General features: G+C 35.0%; 1 pseudogene; it reads left to right on the top strand.

Moving 5' to 3' along the window:
• Window positions 1-3629: 3629 nt before the first annotated feature.
• LOC118540067 (nascent polypeptide-associated complex subunit alpha pseudogene) lies at window positions 3630-4440 on the top strand (annotated as a pseudogene).
• The last annotated feature ends 19404 nt before the right edge of the window (window positions 4441-23844 follow it).

Below are 23844 nucleotides of genomic sequence, written 5' to 3'. Positions count from 1 at the left end.
TTAAAAATGGTAATAATCATATTCACCTGGTCTATTTCCATGTGAAGAAGTGCCTGGGAAAATATAAGAAAAAATAAAACTTAGTGAAATGGTCTAATATTGCAATAGGCTGTTTTCAGTGATGAGAGTAATGGGATGATAGATAAGCATTACATAAAATATAAAGAAAATTGTATTAAAATAAAAATGAATCACTAAAAAAAATGAATCATGACCGATCAGTTTAACCAAAAGTAATTGTAACCAAAAATAATTGATTTGATGGACTTGTTGATTAGAAACACAGTTTTAGAAAGAACAGTCTTTTCAAAAACACTAAATCTATATGAAATAAAGACTGTTGATGGATAACTTTAATGTTTTTTAACATCAATAATTTGATGACTATTATTTTAGGGAATCATTGTTTTCAAGCCTTATTGAAAGATTAATTGGGAAATATACTTTTTATTACCATTTTAAGAACAACTTTTATCATTTAGGAAATAAAACTTTTTATGAAAGTTCAACACACAAGGATGCAGTTTTACCAAGATTACTGTATTTTTAATTCTTAATTTTTAGAATTTCTTTCTACCTAGTGCTTTATGTTTAAACTAAAAAAGTACAATATATTACATATTTGCAAATTCAGCTTAAAGAGAAATAGAAAATAGCTGATCAGATGAATTCCTGAATTTACTAGTTTTTGCAATACTCACTTTCAGTTGTTCCATAATTTCCTACATTGCCTTTGAGAACACAAAAGAGATAAATGTGATGCATTGCATAGAGAACTGCTTGACCATCTAGGACTTAGAGCTATAATCTTTCCTCTGGCTATTTGTACATATTCTGGTATTCAGAAATGTGAAAATTATTGGGTATCAGAATGGCTAAAATTAACACAAGAAACATACATTGGTGAGGATGTAGAGAAAGGGCAACCCACTTGAATTGCTGGTGGGAATGTAAACTGGTGCAGCTGCTCTAGAAAACAGGATGGAGGTTCCTCAAAAAGTTAAAAATAGAACTACCCTGTGACCTAGCAATTGCACTACTAGGGTTTTACCTGAAGGATACAAAAATGCAGATTTGAAGAGATACCTGCACCCTGGGATTTATAGCAGCATTATCAATAATAGCCAAACTATGGAAAAAGCTCAAGTGTCCATCAACTGATGAATAGATAAATATGAGGTGGTATATATACTTAAGGGAATATACTCAGCTATCAAAAAAAAAAATGAAATCTTGCCATTTGCAATGACATGGATGGAGTTGGAGTGTATTATGCTAAGTCAAATAAGTCAGAGAAAGATAAATACCATATGATTTCACTCATGTGGAATTTAAGAAACAAAACAGATGAACATATGGGGAGGGAAGAAAAAAAGCAGGAAGCAAACTGTAAGAGACTCTTAATGATAGAGAACAAACTGAGGGTTGATGGAGGAAGGTGGGTGGGCTAAATGGGTGATGAGTACTAAGGAGGGCGCTTGTTATGATGAGCACTGGGTGTTATATGTAAGTGATGAATCACACAGATCTTCTGGGGAAGGGTTTCACCGCACTGTGGCTTGTGTTGGTTTGTCCCAGAAGGGCAGGAGCACTATGGTACAGGCGCTTAGAGTTTATGTTAAAGCACAGCAAAAAGCCCTCGTCCAAGTTAGCTGCCCTCAGCAGCTGCCTCTGCTCTTATGCTAATGAATGGGGTAGCTCAATGGTGTCCACTGGCTCTTTTGTCTCCAAAGAGGCAGTGCCACCTCTCCCAAGTGCAGTCCAAGAAGGGGAACTGTCTCTCCCAGTGTGACCCAGGTGATTCTCAGATGACACTGCCCCCAGGCCTCTTGTCTCCTTCTCCATCGGAGTACCTCTGCACCCACCAGGCTCCTCCCTGTGACAGTGTGAACTTCTAAATGTTCAGTCTTTGAAGTCTGCTAAAAAACTTGAAATAATCAGCCCCTTTCATTTTTCCTGTCATTGATTTTGGGGAAGTGTTTTTATTGTGCAATGCCCTGCACTCTGTTCACTCTCGGTCTCTCCTCTCTCCCTGATCAGGGCTCCCTCCTCTGTGCAGCACAGGTGGTTCTTTTTTCTCCCTCAAATCACTTCTCTGCCTCTCCTACCTTCCAGGATGTGGCCTCTTTTCTCCCTCTAGTTGTGCTGTTTGTTCTCTCAGTCCTCACATCAATTTCCTGGATGTTTAGAATGATTTGATATTTATCAAGCTGTGTTGGAGGGATGAGGCAAGCATAGGGTCCTCCTACTACTCTGCCATCTTAACTCTTCTCCAGTAAGAACAAATTTTTGGATCATGTCTTTCACATGTTTTCTTTGTAAAAGGAAGATAGTATGAATTTGTTCAGTTTTAGTTTATTGTAATCACTCAGTTTATGACTTTAAATTATAAAATCTAGTTTATCTATACTTATTTCAAATTATACTTTTTTTTTTTTTAAGATTTTATTTATTTGAGAGAGAGAATGAGATAGAGAGAGAGAGCATGAGGGGGGAGGGTCAGAGGGAGAAGCAGACTCCCTGCTGACAGCAGGGAGCCCGATGCGGGACTCGATCCTGGGACTCCAGGATCATGACCTGAGCCTAAGGCAGTCGCTTAACCAACTGAGCCACCCAGGCGCCCCTCAAATTATACTTTTTAACATATATTTATGTGTGATTAAACTTATTTATGCTTATATAATCTTGTTTTATATTATTATTCTTTATATTATTATAAAAAAATAAAAAAAATTGTCCTCCTTTCTTCATTCTTACCCATAAAACCTGTTACTTTGCATTCAATTAAAAAAGATAATGCTAACACATTACCACATGTTATTTGCTCTTAGACTTTTTTTTGCATTTTAACCTCTCTGAAATTGGAATGAATCTTAAAATTGATGACATGTCACAGTTTAAATGGAAAGAGTTATTCTTTCTTAGGATTAATTACACAAAATAATAATGTGTCTTACACTAAGTACTTCTTAGCTTTGATTTAAAAAAAAATTACAGTATTAGAATTTCCCATATACTATTTGCCTTCCACGTCAAGATATCTCATTTGGCACTCATATTCCATTTATTCAGTTACTCTATTATTTCAAGTCAAATGTGTGTGTGTGTGTGTGCACGTGTGTGCGTGTGTGTAGGAAATAAGACAGATATAGAAACGGTTTGCCTTTGACCATCTGTTTTACCAATGTCATCCATCAGACCTGAGTGAGCTCCAATGAGTCAACTAAGGAAAATTACAAATGACCTAAGTAACTCCAGCCTCTCATGATTAGAATAAATAATAAATACAAACGCAGTAAAATAAAACTGGGACTAACACACACAAAAAAACCCTTCAAATAAAGTAATAATAATAGTAACAACAACAACAACAACAGTGATATCATCTGGGAAGGTACAGATCTCTGAGGGTCAGCCCTTCCAGGATCTGTTGCCTTCCATCTTTTAATTCTTGGATCAGCACACTGAGTACACAATTAAATAGGCATAAAATCCCTCAGAACCCAAGTTTTCCCATGCATGAGTCTGCCTAAGGATCCCTGGAGTCCCCTGAATCAGGAAAGAAAAATGGATTGAAGGAGGAAGTGGAGGGAGAGAGAAACACGATTCAGATTACCACGTTCCGGCTCTCTTTCTGCCGCCATCTTGGTTCCGCGTTCCCCTCACAAAATGCCTGGTGAAGCCACAGAAACCGTCCCTGCTACAGAGCAGGAGTTGCCACAGCCCCAGGCTGAGACAGGGTCTGGAACAGAATCTGACAGTGATGACTCAGTACCAGAGCTTGAGGAGCAGGATTCCACACAGGCAACCACACAACAGGCCCAGCTGGCAGCAGCCGCTGAAATCGACGAAGAACCAGTCAGTAAGGCAAAACAGAGCCAGAGTGAAAAGAAGACACAGAAGGCTATGTCCAAACTGGGTCTTCGACAGGTTACAGGGGTTACAAGAGTCACTATCTGGAAATCTAAGAATATCCTCTTTGTCATCACAAAACCAGATGTCTACAAGAGCCGAGCTTCAGATACCTACATAGTTTTTGGGGAAGCCAAGATTGAGGATTTATCTCAGCAAGCACAACTAGCAGCTGCTGAGGAATTCAAAGTTCAAGGTGAAGCTGTCTCAAACATTCAAGAAAACACACAGACTCCACCTGTACAAGAGGAGAGTGAAGAGGAAGAGGTTGATGAAACCGGTGTAGAGGTTAAGGACATAGAATTGGTCATGTCACGAGCAAATGTGTCAAGAGCAAAGGCAGTCCGAGCCTTGAAGAAAAACAGTAATGATATCGTAAATGCTATTATGGAATTAACAATGTAACCATCTGAAAACGAGGACTTTTTTTGGTGTTTCAAAAGAAAAACTGCAGCTTGGTTTGAAATTTGTACTGTTTCTATCATTAATAAAGTTATGGCTTCTTGTTGGAAAAAAAAAAAAAAAAGATTACCATGTTCCCAGAATTCTTCTTTCTTATCCTGATCTTTTGAACCAACATTTATTAAGTACTTAAAATTTTTCTGGCATAGGCAAATTCCTTAATAAAATTGGTTTTCTGGTGGGAAATTTGACAGACTCTGGAGCAAGCCTTCTTTGTTCACTTCCTGTTTCTCTAAATACTGGTTGTTTGAGACTGGGACAGTTCCACTTATTAATTTCAATATGTGCACATTGGAGAAAATAACAGTATCTACCTATAGGGTTGTTATGAAAATTAAACAGACATGTACAAGCATACACATACAATATACACAAATCAGTTTCTGGAAAATATTCAGCATTATGGAAGTATTACTGTTATTACCAAGTTATTTTATTCTCAAAACATACATGGTAACTAGTACCATTTTGTTGCTGTTGTTGCTATTACTTGTGGTTATAATAAGAAAACTGAGTATCAGGGAGATGAAGTACCTGATCCAAATTTAAACAGTCATATAATGTAAAGCCTAAGTTTGAAACCAGAATATTGGAATCTAAAGTCTATGTTCATGAATTTAAGCTATAAAATGATCCCCTGTCATTTGCTATTCACTAATACAATTCATTTATACGTTTGGTCAAATTACCTTGTGGTATAGGAGTTAACACATTTCACAGGAAGAAATTTGAGAAAAATATATTTAATGTATTTGTTTTTACTTTAAATATTTAAGAAACAAACAGAGTAAGATAATCTGAGAGGCTTTCATAACACAAATTAAAGTTTTAGTTCCTCCTCTGTCTTCACATAAGAGACTCTGTAGTACCTCCAAACATTTGCTTCATCTGTATTGACTAACCTTCAGCTGAAGTTGTGACTCACTCTCCATAGTATTTCTTACAAAATCAATTGGCACTTTTTTGGCTTTGCCCCTGACTATGATGCCTAATCAATAAAACTTGTCTTTTTCAAAGAAATTGAACTAAGGCCACTGCACCAAAATCCCTTGAAACTGACTTACTTAATTTGAGAAAGTATAAAATTGGTTATTTTCCCTATCTTCTCTGATCTTATAGCTTGAATTGTTCTCAATGCCTTTATCCAACCCTAATCCATATATTGTTCTTGATGAAGAGAATTACAAATTGTACCATGACTACTGTTTACATATTTAGTCTTTTAGGACAAATTCCCAATCTAGAAAAAAAATCAACTACTGGTGCTACTTTCTGATATGTAAGTAGACATGTAAAAATTATTCTGAATATATTAAAGAGGATGCATATGAACATACTCTTATGTCTTTGGAAAACTATTTAGCTCTGCTACATTTATAAATGTTTACCAACTAAAATAAAACACTGGTAAAGCTGGGGTGGGAAAATAATGGAAGAAAAGCACTAAAGCACTGTTGTAGCATGAAAAAAGTATATGAAAAAACTTACTGTATAGCTACCAGGTAAATCCAATTTTCCTACCCATATATTTGTTAAATCATGTGATGAATTTATGTATGGAGCATTTATTACTAAGCACTACTAAGATTATTAATAATTATAAATAAATATTACATAATAGATTTTCCACAGTAAATGAAAATAATTTTATATAAAATGCATATGGCAAAAATTTGTTTAAAATGAGAATGAACTTTAACAATTTTGGTCAATTAAGAATTTATGCTCATTATTTTAAAACTGAGAAAAGCATTTCCTTTTTGTTTGTTTTTCTTCTACCATTCAAACTTAACTGAAAACATGGTGCTATACCTACTCATCACATATACATTTAGTGGTTACAGCAATGAATTTATAAATTGAGAATGAAAGATAGTGAGGTAGAAATTTGGGGGGACTGGCAAATATAATACCCAGAAAAAATGACTATGTAATGGAAATCAGAAGTGTTTCTATGCTACCAATAAAGAAGTTTTAAAAAAAACTGATATTATAAAATAAAAAAAAGTCCATTTTTTTTTTTTTAAGATTTTATTTATTTATTTGATAGAGAGAGACAGCGAGAGAGAGAACACAAGCAGGGGGAGTGGGAGAGGGAGAAGCAGGCTTCCCGCGGAGCAGGGAGCCCAATGTGGGGCTTGATCCCAGGACCCTGGGATCATGACCTGAGCCGAAAGCAGACACTTAACGGACTGAGCCACCCAGGCGCCCCAAGTCAATTTTTTTCTAAGAAACTTTTCTATTTAGGGTTAACCATGTATCTGTCATTGAAGCCTATGCTTATATCATTCTTTATTCTAGTGTCTTGTCAGATAAATATGAAATGTCCTTAAAAAACAAGTAATTATCCTAGAAATATTATTAATTTTATTTGCTAATGATTCTTTAATAGAAAAATAACATTGTAGCTTAAGCATAACATTAAAAATTAAAATTTTCATTCCTTTCAGTTCAGGCTTCTGGAAGTCTTTTCTAAGGCTGCACATATAAAAAAAGTTTGGTTTTATTTGAATATTGAAATTAATATAGTATTGGGGCACCTGGGTGGCTCAGTCAGTTAAGCATCTGACTTTGGCTCAGGTCATGACCTCAAGATCCTGGGATCAAGCTCCACATCAGGCGCCACACTCAGCATGGAGTCTGCTTCTCCCTCTCCCTCTGCCCCTTCCCACTCGTGCTCTCTCTCTTTCTCTCAATCTTTCTCAAATAAATAAATATCTTACAAGTAAGTAAGTGAGTAAATAAATAAATAAAATTGGTTTAACATCAACAAAATAAAATTCATGTTTTGTTCTTTGGTGAAACAAAATTGCCTCCATTTAATGTCTAAAAATGTGCTAGTCTCTATCAGAGAGAAAATCAGAAAATACACATTAATATACTTTAAGGAAAAGTAGATTATGTACTGCTACAATGAGTGTTTCCATAATGCTGATTAGCTTGTATATAAATGGTGAACAAGGACAAAGTTAAGGTAATGCAAATATCATTTTGGTTCACATACTGTTTGTCGCCATTCATTAATATTTGGCACCATCAAGTAGCAATGAAGAAATGAAGACCATACCACATACACAAAGGGCATTCATGCCATGTTCTCCTGGAAGCTCTGTTTGGCCTCCTTGGACTTTAGAATGTTTATTCTGAAGATCTGTCTCCTCTTTTGAGTATTTTGCCTTGGTTTCCACAACTTAGCAACCTATATTCTTCATGATAGCCACTTAACTTTTTAAATGTGTAAATTTTATGTTTACCTAATATTTTTGTATCCACTAGAAAGTTAACATGTTTTAACTATGCTAGTATTTCTTTTAGGATAATTATTGTTTTTTTTTTAATGTTATGGTTATATAATCACATAGTTTTTGAGTGAACTACTCCAAAATCATTTTAGGCATTAGCTCTGATATTTTTAGACTGTAAATATGCAGAACTCAAAATTTTTCAGTAATTTTGTTGTACATTGAGTTGTAGCAGAAATGCCTGTATCAGACTTTATAGGATATAGGAGGAGGAGTATTTGTGACTCCACTTTCAACATTATAGTGCTTATTTGTAACTTTTTTTAATGAAGCCACTATATATGTAGTGTAGATAATCCTACAGTACCTTCTTCATGGAGCTTATCACATAAGAATTATGGAGTAATTAATTTACATGCTTGTTTATAAAATGTTAACATAGGAATAAATTTAATTAGTCAAGAGCTTTTTAGGTTTTATTTATTCATTCACCTAACAAATATTTATTGAGTCCCATTTCAATATATTACTTCATATGACTGCCTTTCTAAAGGGGCATACTCAGCTCATGTTTGTGGTTTATGAAGTCTGTTTCCTGTGCTGTTGCCATCAGAAGACCCGATCTCTCTCTTCTACACATAAACATATAATCTTAGGATCTAGTTCCAATCACAGTACTTCAAATCCAAGTTCTAATAATATTTAACACAAACAAATGTTTGGCTAATTAGCTCTTACACAATATTCTGACAAAGCCAGAACTTGTATGAACAATTCTAATTTTGTCTTATCTTCAGGGTATTCCTGCATATAGAAGAATATGCTATTAAAAAAAAATCTTACAGGAGGAGTTAAGATGGCAGAGAAGTATGGGGACCCTGGGCTTTCCTTGTCCCTGAACACAGCTGTATTGAGGTCAGATCACTTGGAACATCCAGGAAATTGATCTGAGGACTGGAAAAAGGATCTCCATGGTTGGAAGGAAGCAGCATGGCAGGTGGGAGGTGCATGGAAGTGAATTGAAGAGAAAAAACTGTGGTGCCATTAGGGGAGGGAGCCCTTTCTTTACGGAGAAAAAAGGGAGAGAAAGAGAAAGAGATAGGGGTTGAGAAAGTGCACTGTCAGGCTCGCACAAGAGGAAAAAAAAAACAAAAAACACCTCTGGACCATGGACTGGGGAGAAAGGGGTACTGAATGTCGCAAGCTTTTTGCAAAGAGCATGTAGAGCTCAAACTCTGAGGTTGTGGAAGTATGCGATTTTTGAAAGAGAGGAGCTGTGTGAGTGCTCCTGGGGAGGAGGGTGTTGACACAGGAGCACACAAAGTGGTGTAGGGATCTCCTGGATAGCACTGAGAGAGAACGTTCCCCTTCCAGGAGTACATTTGGAAGATGGTAAATTGCCTCTCCAAGGACAAAAGACCCTGCAGGGGACAGAAGCATGTGCAAAGAGTGGATAACCTGATTGCTGCTTTTCGCTGTGCTACACCATAGAGTCCAGGCACCGTGCAGGCGTGGGACTGTTTTTCTGGGACAAACGACACGAGACACAGCTGGCAGGGAAGCTCCACTCTAGAGGAGGGAGCATTTCCCCATAGTGCAGGGTCCTTTAAAATTTGGAGTTTTGAATGCCAGCCCACGCTAAAGACAAAATGTAGGAGATCTGTAGCGCAAGGCATGCTGATGGCCCTCGCTATTCTGTGAGGGTTTCCTGAACAGTGGGGCTGTGAAATCCCCTGTCTGAGGACAAGAATGGGGTGGCGCCATTTTCTCCCTCACCACCAACACGGTGGTACTGCAGAGAGCAAACAGAGGCCCCCAGTGGAGGCAGGAGCCCCTTACACCAAACCCTATCTCCCTTTGCCTGGCAAGCGCGTATATACTAAGGCAGGTCTGACTTGGAGTCAGTGCAGTAGCAAGCCTCTCCTCCAGAAAAACAGCATTGGCAGTACCCTGCATGCACCAAGCCTTGATCATAGAATGTTTAAAAGTATCGCCTGCAGTTGACCATGGAAATAGGTCTATGCATTATGTTCTTTTTTTTTTTTTTGGGAATCAGGCTTATAGTTTTTTGTTTGTTAGTGTTGTTGTTGTTGTTTCTTTTTTCATTTCTCTCTCTCTCTCTCTCTCTCGTTTTCTTTGATCAGGCTTCTTTTTTCTTTTTTTCCTTTTTTTTCTTTGGAATCAGGCTTATAGTTTTTGATTGTATATTTGTTGGGAAAGGAATGAATTGGTGATTGGCGACTGATATAGAAGCTTAAACTATGGAAAATAATAAAGCTGAAAAGAAGAGGGAAAAAGAACTTAGATCATGAAGGTAGACTTAGGGAACTCAGTAATTCCATAAAGTGAAATAATATCCATATCATAGGAGTCCCAGAAGAAGAAGAGTGGGAAAGAGGGGTAGAAGGTTTATTTGAACAAATTATAGCTGAGAACTTGCCTAATCTGGGGAAGGAAACCGGCATTCAAGTCCAAGAGGCACAGAGAACTCCCCTCAAAATCAACAAAAATAGGTCAACACCATAATATATCATAGTGAAACTTGCAAAATATGAAGATAAAGAGAATTATGAAAGCAACCAGGAACAAAAGGTCCTTAACCTACAAGGGTAGGTCTTCCCTCTGAGCAGGAAAGAGAGACCAAAAGCAACAAAGACTAGAAAGGAACAGAGACAATTTATAGGAGTAGTGACTTTACAGGTACTACAATGACATTAAATTCATATCTATCAATAATTCCTCTGTAAATGACCTGAAAGCTCCAATCAAAAGGCATAAGGTATCAGACAGATTAAAAACAAAAAACAAAAAACAAAAAAACAAGCCCTATCTATATGCTGCCTAAAAGAGACTCATTATAGACCCAAAGACACCACCAGATGGAAAGTGAGGGGATGAGGAACCATTCATCATCCTAATGCATGTCAAAAAAAAGTTGTAATAGCCATACATACATCAGACAAACTAGATTTTAAACCAAAAACTGTAACAAGAGATGAAGAAGGGCATTATATCATGATAAGGGGATCTATCCAACAAGAAGACCTAACTATTGTAAATATTTATGCCCCCAACTTGGGAGTACCCAAATATATAAATCAATTAACAACAAACATAAAGAAACTCATTGATAATAATACAATAATAGTAGGGAACTTAAACACCCCACTTCCAGCAATGGACAGAACATCTAAACAGCAGATCAACAAGGAAACAAGGGCTTTGATTAACACCCTACACCAGATGGACTTAATAGATATATTCAGAACATTTCATACTAAACTAGCAGATCACAAACTCTTTGAATACACATGGAAAATTCTCCAGAATAGATCACATACTGGGTCACAAATCAGGCCTCAACTGCTACAAAAAGATTGAGATCACATCATGCATATTTTCAGACCACAAGGCTATGAAACTTGAAGTCAAGTGCAATAAAAAATTTAGAAAGAACACATATACATGGAGGTTAAAGAACATCCTACTAAAGAATGAATGGGTTAACCAGAGAATTAAAGGAGAAATAAAAAAAAAATACATAGAAGCAAATATAAACGAAAACATGACAGTCTAAAACCTTTGGGATACCTCAAAGGCAGTCCCAAGAGGGAAATATATAGCAATACAGGACTTCATCAAGAAGCAAGGGGAGTTTCAAATACACAACCTAACCTTACACCCAAAGGAGATGGAAAAACACAGCAAATAAAGCCTAAATCCATCAGGAGAAGGGAAATAATAAAGATATACAAATAATTATAAGAGAATATTATGAAAAATTATATGCAAACAAATTAGGCAATCTGAAAGAAATGGATAAATTCCTAGAAACATATAAACTACCAAAACTGAATCAAGAAGAAATAGAAAATCTGAACAGACCTATAACTAGCAAAGAAATTAAATCAGTAATCAAAAATCTCCCAGCAAACAAGGTCCATGGCCAGATGGCTTCCAGGGCAACTCTATCAAACATTTAAAGAAGAGTTAATACCTATTCTTCTCAAATTGTTCCAAAACAATAGAAATATAAATAAAATTTCCAAACTCATTCTATGAGGACAGGATTACTTTGATTTCAAAATCAGACAAAGACCTCACTAAAAAGGAGAATTACAGACCAATATCCCAGATGAACATGGATGAAAAAATTCTCAGCAAGATACTAGCTAATTGAGTCTGACAGTATGTTCAAAGAATTATTCACTACAATCAAGTGGGATTTATTCCTGTGCTGCAGGGGTGGATCAATATCTGCAAATCAATCAATGTGGTACACCACATTAATAAAAGAAAGCCTAAGAACCATGTGATCCTCTCAATAGATGCAGAAAAAGCATTTGACAAAATATGGCATCCTTTATTGATAAAAACCCTCAAGAAAGTAGGGATAGAAGGAATGTACCATAATATCATAAAATCCGTATATGAAAAACCCACAGTGAATATCAGTCTCAGTGGGGAAAAACTAAGAACTTTTCCCTTAAGGTCAGGAACATGACAGGGATGTCTACACTCACCTCTGTTGTTCAACATAGTACTGGAAGTCCTACCTCAGCAATCGGACAACAAAAAGAAATAAAAGGCCTCCAAATCAGCAAGAAAGAAGTCAAACTTTCACTATTCACAGACGACATGATACTGTATGTAGAAAACCCAAAAGACGCCACCAAAAAATTTGTCAGAACTGATACACAAATTCAACAAACCCACAGTATATAAAATCAACATACATAAGTCTGCTGCATTTCCATACACCAGTAATGAAGCAGTAGAAAGAGAAATCAAGGAATCGATCCCATTTACAATTGCACCAAAAACCATAAGACACCTAGAAATAAATTTAAGCAAAGAGGTAAAAGATCTGTAATTCAAAAACTCTAGAACACTTATGAAAGAAACTGAAGAAGACACAAAGAAATGAAAAAAAAAATTCTATGCTCATGGATTTGAAGAACAACTATTGTTAAAATGTCTATGCTACCCAAAGCAATCTACATATCCAATGCAATCCCTATCAAAATATCACCAGCATTTTTCACAGAGCTAGAACAAACAATTCCAAAATCTGTATGGAACCACAAAAGACCCTGAATAGCCAAAACAATGTTGAAAAAGAATACCAAAGCTGGAGGCATCATAATTCTGGACTCAAGCTGTAGTACAAAGCTTAGTGATCAACACAGCATGGTACTGGCACAAAAACGGACACATAGGTCAATGGAACACAATAGAGAACCCAGAAATGGACCTACAACTATATGGTCAACTAATCTTCAAACTAATCAACAAAGCAGGGAAGTATATCCAATGGAGAAAAGACAGTCTCTTCAACAAATGGTGTTGAGAAAATTGACAGCAACATGCAGAAGAATGAAGCTGGACCACTTCTTACACCATACACAAAAATAATTCAAAGTGGATCAAAGACCTAAATGTGAGATAGGAAACCATCAAAATCCTAGAGGAGAACACAGGCAGCAATCTCTTTGAACTTGGCCATATCAGCTTCTTACTAGACACGTCACCAGAGGCAAGGGAAACAAAAGCAAAAATGAACTATTGGGACTTCATCAAGATAAAAAACTTCTGCATAATGAAGGAAACAATCAACAAAACTAAGCACTCAATGGAATGGGAGAAGATATTTGCAAATGACATATCAGATAAAGGACTAATATCCAAGATTTATAAAGAACTTATCAAACTGAACACCCCAAAATTTAAAAATCCAGTTAAGAAATAGGCAGAAGACATGAACAGACATTTCTCCAAAGAAGATATATGAATGGCTAACATACACATGAAAAAATACTGATCATTCATGATCAGGGAGATACAAAACAAAACAATGAGATATCACCTCAAGCCAGTATGAGTGACTAGAATTAACAACTCAGGAAACAACGGATGTTGGTGAGGACATAGATAAAGGGGAACCCTCTTACATTGTCGATGGGAATACAAACCGGTGCAGCTGCTCTGGAAAATAGTATGGAGGTTACCCAAAAAGTTAAAACAGAACGATCCTATGACCCAGCAATTGCACGACTAGGTATTTATCCAAAAAATACAAAAATACTGATTTGAAAGGGCACCTCACCCCAATGTTTATAGCAGCAGTATCAACAATAGCCAAACTATAGAATGAGCCTAAATGTGCATCACTGATGAATGGATAAAGAAGAGGTGGTATATATACACAAGGGAATATTACTCAGCCATCAAAAAGAATGAAATCTTGCCATTTATTATGACGTGGATGGAGCTAGAGTATATTATGCTAACTGAAATAAGTCAATCAGAGAAAAACAAATACCATATGATTTCACTCATATATGCAATTTAAGAAACAAAACAGATGAACATAGGGAAATGGAAGGAAAAATTAAATAAGATAAAAACAGGGAGGGAGGCAAACAATAAGAGACTTAACTATAGGGAACAAACTGAGTGTTGTTGGAGGGAGGTGGGTAGGGGGATGGAGTAAATGGGTGATGGGCATTAAGGAGGGCATTTTTGGAAATGAGTACTGGGTGTTATATGCAAGTTATGAATCACTAAATTCTATCCCTGAAACTAATAATACATTCTACGTTAACTAACTTGAATTGAAATAAAATTGTGAAAGGAAAAAAAAATAAACAGGTGGGACTACACCAAACTAAAAGCCTTCTGCACAGGAAAAGAAAAAAAATAAAATACATAAAATAAAAAGGTAACCCCTGGAATAGAAGTAACATCTGCAAACTACACATTGGATACGTGGTTAATATCCAAAATATACTTAGAAACTCACACAACTCAATAGCAAAAATACAAATAATCAAATTTAAAAATAAGAAAAGGCACTGAATAGACATTTTTTCCACAAAAGATATTCAAGTAGCCAACAGTTACATGACAAGATGCTCAACATCAACAATAATTAGGGAATTACAAATCAAAACCACAATGAGATATTATCTCAACCTGTTAATATGACTATCATCAAAAAGACAAGAGATGGGGCACCTGGGTGGCTCAGTCGGTTCAGTGTCTGAGATCCCAGGGTCCTGCTTTGGGCGTCACGCTGCTTCTCTCTCTCCCTCTGACCTCCCCTCACCCCGCTTGTCCACTCAATCTCTCTTTCTCTCTCTCTCAAATAAATAAATAAAATCCTAAAAAAAAAGACAAGAGATAACAAATGCCGGTAAGGATGTGGAGAATATAGAGTTTGTGTACTGTTGGAGAATGTAGCGCTACAGCCATTATGGAGGTTCTTCAAAAAATTAAAGATAGAACTACTATATGATCTAGCAATTCCATTTCAGGGCATATATCCAACTGTAATAAAATCATTATCCTGAATCAAAAAAAAAAAAAATCTTACAAAAGATCAGTCTTGTTAATACTTCTTAAGCCTTTGGTAAGTGCTCCATGACTGGAAGAGAATATTCATACGTCCTTCACATGCCAGGATTAATTAGATACAAATAGGAATAAAGTTTTACTAATAAAATTATTTTAATATGATAGCTGCCTTCAACAAATTTTTCTGTATGTTTGGTATTTTTAAACCAACAAAATTATCCTAAAAGAGCATAGGGAAGCACTTGTTGGTAGACTAACCAAACTATTCTGTTAACATTAACATTTTTTTCATAGTTAACATGCATTAATTTTGTATATCAAATCTGTATTTTATAGGTATGTCTATCTTGTTGAATTGAATTGGGCTTCACAGGTCAATTATTTTTACTTTATTTCAACACAGAGGTACACAAAAAAATGACTGTTTCTGTTATACTCAAATGGCTGAACTTCACATTTGAATCCTCTAGACTGTTATTTTAGTTGTGGGAAAACAGTTTTTAAATTGAGCTTTAAAGACTAACATATTTTAAAATATTGCATTTTTTTAGAGTACCAGAGGAAAGGAAGTGGAACAAATTATCCAGTTACCTAAGATTTCAAGTTCATTTTAGGTTCAATCACTGAAGTCAATTGCATTTGGAATTTTTAGATGTAATTCTTTCTACAAATTTTAGATCCCAGGTGGTATCAAATACAGTATTATAGATCCAAAGCTTTTTGTTATAGAATACTTGCAGCATTAATAGGCTGACACTGTTTGGATAACCTCAATCATTCATAAGCCTTTTAAAATATTTTTTATCATTTCAGTCTAATAAACTAACAGAATTCAATTTTCATGTTACTTGAGTCTTTGAATCTCTTACCAGAATTCTGACATCCATTAGCCATTGTCTGAATTAGGTGACTGCTGTGGTAAAGAATAAGCCACAATAAATTATCTTGTTACAAATATAATATACACAACAGCTGGAATTTTTCTTTCTCTTATTTTCATGCTGACTGACATAAGCTGCTAGCTGTAGTTTCCCATATTCTCAATAAGGTTTTTGGCAGGTTCAGAAAGCTAGGTACTTTGCGAGAAGCTTCTTATGATGCAAAGAAACAGAAACCAACAGGTCTCCTGATTTTACTTTTCTTTTCTTTTTTTCATTTTGCTCTTGATAATCAAGTCAGTCATTTATTTTAACGTCTGTGTATGATAATTTCTGTGCTTTTACTTATGCTTCACTTATTTTACTTTTAGAAAATGTCAATAATACAATGGTTTAGTGCTGAAAATGACTTTATATGACTTTAAATGACTTCACTTCATATGACACAATATAAAATGTTTTTAAAAAATACTTAAAACATGTAGACTTAAATAAAGCCAAATTAAACAGTATTTGAATGATAGAAACAACAGGAAAATCTAAGATGTAAATTATTTATTATTTATCTCTTATTTTAGAACATAGAGAAACTTCTTAAAACCTCTGGAAGATTAATATATATATATATATATATATATATATATATACATATATATATTTGGTTACATCACTATACACATAATTGTTCTTTATCTTTCAGTTAGTACCCTCAAAAAGGGGGCATGATTTCAACATTGTTTATATATTGAATATCTCTTCATATATGTTTTCTTTCTAAGCAATGCTGTCAAGCAGAAACAAACATGTGTGACCTATTTTAAAGTTATCAGGTGTCCACCATTTGTAGAAATACCAAATTATACAGTAAGTGCAAGTATCATTGCTCCTTCTCCTGTCTCTCCCTCTTGTCTTTCTCTCTCTTCCAATGATGCTGATGATACAATGATCCATGCCTGGAGGGAGTGTCTCACTGACTTAACTAAGAAACATTAGATATAATCAAGCCACAGAAGACTTAAGACTGTCATTCCAGCTTTTCTATGTAATCGATCCCTCTTTACACAATTCAGCCTCAGGAAGAAGCATGACATAAGCAGAGGCAAAAGAAATCTGTAAGGATTATCAACTGTGGGAATTAGACAGTATTTTTTTTTCAAAATTTTCACCAATTATTAGGGGTGAGAAAGGAGTAAAAATAGATATTTTATTCTTAAATGTGTAATGACTAGGAAGGAAACAAAGATGGAAAACAGTCGTATTGAATAACACATCAGAAATTGAAAAAACTGAATATCAACCTATTACTTTTTACATTTCTCTATCGATGATTACTTCTCCTTTCCTGTTTGAACTTTAATTTTTGATATGTTATTCATACAATAACTTAACCAAGCTAATTTACACATCATTCCATCTGAATTATTTTACTACAATTACCTTTATTTATATTATGTTTTATTCTGTATAAAATGTTTCCACTAAAATTATATGTATTTTTAAGAATTCACATTTTAAAATAATTTAATTACATATAAATGTTATACCCATGTGTGTCTGTGTATAGCATTATGTCAGAAGAAAGCTCAGAAGCAGATGACTATACTAACAGAACTGAATCTTGTGATTGTTTTGGTCAGTTATTTTGACTAGAGAATGACACAGATTCACCTGTTTTCCAACTTAATTATTCTAGAGTACAGCAGCTGAAAACATATTTCTGAATCTCAAACATTTTTAGTTCTTGACTGCATTAATTTTTGTGTTTATCTGAGTGCTAAGCACTGTGTCAGGTTTTAGGAACACATTAGTGAACAAATGATATGACCCCTGCCTTCAGGTTGCTTCAAATACAGTTGTACGTTCCATTTCATCAACTGCAAAGTCAAACTTGGTTCTATGGCCTCTGACATAATTGAGTTCTATGCTTGTTCCCTTGGAAGAAATATCCAATTAACCCTCATAGAGAGACAGGAAGAGAAATTAACTTAGCTCTTTTTTCACTTTCATCACCATCTGCTTGCTTTCTCTTCCTTTCATATTCTTGCAGGATGTAATAACACACACACACACACACACACACACACACACACACACACACACACACCCTATTCATGCTATTGCATATTACAAGTAATTTAACAGCTCCTCAAAATACTTCCTTTGTAAGAGACCTAATGATTTCTATCGCCCATAATTTATGTGATGACTATTAATAACTATTTTTATATGTATGTATACAGACATTATGGTATTCCAATATCCACTAAGGCATACAAATTACTACTATAACTTACACAATACTTGTATAAAAACAAGTTTCTTTGTAATTCACATATTCTTCCTGTATTTTTTCAGTTACACTGGGCTTTTTAAACTCTTTGTAATTTCCAATACACTTAATACTGCATCTTCCAGATGCAGGGTACTCTGCACATGGTTAATTTTTTCTCTTAAATCCATAGTTACACATGAGAATCTGAAGTAGATTGTCTCTATAAATTATTAGCTATGTGCCTTTTTCAAAATTACTTAACCTCTATTATTCAATTTCTTCATCTGTATAGCAGGGTTAATGATAATATTTATCTTACAGAGTTAATGAATCAATCATGTAAAACAGTTATAAATTTTCCTAGTATATAGTAAGTACTAAGTAAGTGCGAGCAACTTATTATTTTTAAGGCCTAACGTGTGGCTGCATTATAGTAGGTGTTAGAAATGTTGAGAATAATAAAATGTGACCCCTCTCTTCACTGTAACTACCTTCCAAGGTCCAGAGTAAACGTGTACTTCCAGGTCTATAAAGTTGTTGCTAACATATCAGAAAAGCTAGCTGCCATTGTTCTTTCAACATCAGCATAGCACTTTTTTGTCTTATCTTTGTTGAAATAAGTATCACAACCCAATATTTTAGACTCTGGGATAGAGACTCAGAAAATATGGTTGAAAATTCTGGTTTTGTTAAACTTCTAACTTGTCAAAACTTCAAGCTCCTCACATGTTAAATGAAGATAGCAATAGTTTTCTCATAGAGTTTCTGAAATAAGTTAATAAAGGCATGACTGTAAAGGACCAAACATGTTGTGAACATATATAAATGCCACCTATGCCATTATAATGATTGATCCTCTCATGTCTCATCATTTCAAGTCTCTGTCATCCAATGGACTGTGGTCAAAAAGATGGCTTTGAGGAATTAAGTCTCTTAGGAAATCTGAGAAATGTTGCGGAGTCCATGACCTACCACAGTTTTAGCCAGTATTATTAGAGTGAGTTTTTCTGAAAGACTCCAGGTGATATGTAAATTATACACGTTGAAATGGATTGTACTGTGTCTTGGCATCCTGTGGTATGTCATAAAACAGATCAAGTTGCAAATAATGAACTATATAAGTGTTTTTAGCTGTATGGGAAATATGGGAAAACCTACCTCCTAAACACCTCAAAGATCCATCCTTCCTTCCTTTCTCCTTCCTTCCTTCCTTCCTTCCTTCCTCTCTTCTTTCCCTCCTTCCTTCTTCCCTCCTTTTCTTCCCTTCTATTTCCTTTCTCTTTGCTTTTATTAGTTTCAACATAAACACCTAGAAGGCTATGCAGTACATTATATCTTAAAAATAAAATACTTTGTAGGAGATAATTTTTAATAACAAGCTATGTTTATTTCAGAATATAGAAAATATCAGGCCCTATACTCTAATAAGCTTACATAAAAAATAAGTTTTTTTAAAATCAAGCTAAATGAGCATCATTTTTCAAATGATCACTGAGTGATAAAGATGGAACATATCTAGTATCTGCTTTATTAAATAAAATGGGACATGTATTTTCACTTTAATGGTTTAGAATTTTTAAAAATTCAAGGGCAAGTGGCAAGATGGCATTATGTTTTTTCACTGCTAGTATGTGTCTGTCCATCCCATTCCCCAGACTAAAGAAGACAAATGACTACCAGTCAGAATGCACAGAATGTTCTTGCTTAATTTGCCTCATTTGTCGATGTGTGTTGTTGCAGAACTTTTGAAAACAATAAATTACTCTCTTTGTATGTATCTTGGCAACAAAGTGGAACATATATGGTTTCTGCTAAATCTTTACATTTTCTAACTTGTATTACCTAGTGTCTCTATCTTGGAGTTATTTTGTATGAAAAATTCTCCCGTTTTGTCATTTTTAAGTTCCATTGTTCCTTTTAGTACTCAGTATATTTCTAGTTTGATTTTTTATTTACCATTAATTACCATTCTCAAATGTTTGTATGATAAAGTCTCTTGATGTCCCAGGAGAGAGCATATTATAAAGTTAGATTGTGAGATGTCTGAGTCTTTTGTCAATGTTGGTTGGAGGAGAGCTTCTCATATTCCTTAAGAGAGGAAATTTATATCATACTGCACATCACTAACAATTTTTTTTCCTCTAAGAGACTGGCAAAGAGCCAGTGAAACACTCAGTGGAGTTCTCTATTGATTGTCCTGTGGCTTGCAGGAGAGTATATATTTCTGTGTCTGAGGCAGTATGATTCTATTGTTCAAGAAGGATAAATCTCCTGTAGACTAATAAATGTAAAGATGAGAATTTTTTTCAGAATTGAAGTGATGGGGTCATGGTTTTAATATCTTAGGCAAGAAGAAATAATTTGGTGCAAGTTGGGACTGACATTTATCACATGGATATCACATGGTTCAATATCCTTTATTAAATGAGATGCTTTTTAAGGGCATGCCATTACAACTATTTGACTAATGTTTTGACTTTGGATCATATATTACATAATATCAGCTATTTGGGAAAGGTGGGCTTATCTGGAATGATGCTTCAATGTTTCTAATTATTTGAAGATTCCTCAAGCCTGTTTGCTTTTGAGCATGCTTCCTCCACTACCGGGGTTATTTTACCTGTGATTTTAACAAGTCAAAACTTATTCTTTATGATTCACTTCAAACTATACTTTTGCAATTCAATTTATAAGGTAGAAAAGTGACAAAAATATATTAGTATTAGTATCAAGAACAAATAGTATTTAATAATTAAATAAGCAGAAACAGGAAAAAAAAACAATTTTTATAAAAAAGTGAAAGTGTTTCATACTAAGTTATGAACAATTAGATAAAAAGAAAGTAATTCTCCAGTTCTTTATGGAAGATTAATCACAGAAGCATAATTTTTTTGTGTATAGTGGTGAGAAGAATAATTAAGCATTAGGGTTATATCTGAAGAAGAAACATACAGGTAAGAATCAGGCTAACTTAAGAAGCTACTCCTGCTCTTCAGAAAATAACACCCTAACAATATGAGAATGTGAATGTTGAAGTATATAGAATTTTGTAGCTGGTGGGGGTCTGGTGTTAGAATTTAAACCTTCACTATCCCAGATGAAAATGTGTCAGTATGTGGTAGGAGTAAAAGAGGAAACCAAAAAGGGAGGATCTATTTTGTGCACATTTGTAAGTTCAGGCAAAAGTTTTGGAGACATTTGGGATCCACAGATCTTCTCCACTGACATCAGCCCCCAGTATGGCTGAAAACTCACATTTTTATATATCCATATGGTCATACTTGTCCTCATAATTAGTCAACACTGCTGCACGGGGAAACATGGAATGAGAAGAATTGGAAACTCACCCTCCTGGAGTCCTATATAAATCCACTTGTTGTTTAAGAACAGGGCTGCCTCAGAGACAGGATAGAATGGAAGAGGCATCACATGCTATGCTTCCCATTTCTTTTAAAACATATTCTTTATTCTCCGGCAGCACCTACATGGTCAGAGTAAATCTGTCACTTGATTAATCAATAAAAAAAAGTTCTCTAAATTGCTTATAAACACCAAAATAAACAAGAGAAACTGAAAAATCATTTTAAAGCAAGAATCCTTCCATTAAACAGTAACGAAAAAAAAGTATCAGATAAAAATTAAATTTATTACAATCAAATGCTGATTGTAGTTTTCTCCTAAACGCACCCCCCAACAAAAAACAACCTTCCCACAAAAAAAACAGAAAACAAGAAAATCCCAAATCATTATTTTCATATAAAAAAACAGGAGTCTCTAGAATCTTCATTTATGTGACTTTTAATGCTTGAATAATGGGTATGATACACAACAGCAGGACTACAGCTTTAGGTTAATGTCCATTCAGAAAGATTTTTCCCCCTGTAGTATGGGAGTAAATAAAAAGCATTACATTATACAGATATGTAAGAAGACTGCGAGCTTCACTGAATTCATTTCTTGGAGGGCCATTAGAGATCATCTATCCCACTTCCTCATTCTATAGATGATGAAACTGAAGCTCAAAGAAGTTATAAGTGTGCTCAAAAGAAAAAACAACAAGCCAGTATTGTAATCTCTTATACCTCAATGTGCCTTTTTTGTTTGCTAAGGAAAAGAGACTTTTTAACATCTATCAACTTCCAGCTTCATCCTAAAAGGTGAAGTTTTATTTTTGAAGGAAGTTAGGGCTAAAATATAATATTTTCTTAAGGGCATATTACAATAAGGACTCTTAGTGACTTTAAAGTGTCTTAATAAGTTCTGAAAAACATTTAAGAAAATGAAACATCATGCATATGTTATAAATGTTTAATGTTAATACTTTCAATTATATTAAAAGGATGCACTGTGTTAGGGTGGCACTTTATCACATTTATTCAACAGTGTGAATATATAGTTATAACAAAAATTGAGCATAAAAATCATTCAGAGGGATATGAAGAAGTGGTTTGTAACTGTAAGGCTCTGTTAGCGGAGACCAGCATGATGACGGTGAGTAGTGATTATAGCTCATATTTCACTGCTGTCTCTATTGCAACCTTCTCTCAGCAGTTAAGTGCTCCTTTTCTCTTTCTAGACACATTAAAAAGGACTTTTAGTTGCTCCAAGGTCACTTTCAGACTTCTGCAGAAGTTCAGTTGAAATAATTTGTGCATGACAATATGAATTTTGGACTTTATATTATTTTTGTGAAAATTAAATTGTATATTGCTTATTAGATAATTGACAAGATAAATCAAGCCTCCTTTTACTGTGTGAGCACTGTTATTTTTACTTCTCCTCCATGCCTACTTCTACATTATCATAGCATATTTGTTACAACGGTTTAGAGCAATATCTTATTTTGTTTCAGTAAATAGATAAAAAAGGGGAGGTTAAAAATAATGGAATCCCTTTTTGTAAACTTATGTTCAATAGGTATAAATTATATCTGAGTTTTTATAACCCTCACTTATAAGGCATTAGCTTTAAAGCATGAAGAGAAAACTATAATACTTTTATTCAGCATACTTCTGATGGAACATCTTAATAGATTAAGAACTTTTTTCAAAAAATAAGTATTTTTTTTAAAGATTTTATTTTTATTTATTTGAGAGAGAGAATGAGAGAGAGCACATGAGAGGGGTTAGGGTCAGAGGGAGAAGCAGACTCCCTGCCGAACAGGGAGCCCGATGCGGGACTCGATCCAGGGACTCCAGGATCATGACCTGAGCCGAAGGCAGTCACTTAACCAACTGAGCCACCCAGGAGCCCAAAAATAAGTATTTTTGAAACACGTTTTCAACTGCTATTAATACTGGAGTTTAGATTAGACACGTTAGAAAGCTACTTTAAAATCTACAGGGAAATTCTACATCAGAACCTCAAAATAGTGCGTCTGCAAAGGATATTCAATATGAGCATTTTTGGATGTTAGGGCGATCTGGCTGCGACATCTGTTACTCTACTGATCGCCAGGGTTGATTCCGCAGATCTGGCTGGCTAGGCGGGCGTCCCCTTCCTCCCTCACCGCTCATTGCCTGTCCCTCCTCCAGCTGCGCGCTAGCTTGAAGACGACTACCTTTCCAGATAGAGGAGGACTGTTCGGTCAAGGGTATAGGAGTAGCTGCTCTCCTCTGCTAGAACCTCCAAACAAGCTCTCAATATGAGAATTTTACTGTATTCTAATATCTTAAGCACTACGTGATATTAAAGTAGCACAAAATAATATTAAAGGCTAAGA

This window comes from Halichoerus grypus, chromosome 4, assembly GCF_964656455.1.
Source record: "Halichoerus grypus chromosome 4, mHalGry1.hap1.1, whole genome shotgun sequence".
Lineage (NCBI taxonomy): Eukaryota > Metazoa > Chordata > Mammalia > Carnivora > Phocidae > Halichoerus > Halichoerus grypus.
The sequence above is the reverse complement of the archived record's forward strand: the minus strand, read 5'-3'. Positions and strand labels throughout refer to the sequence as shown.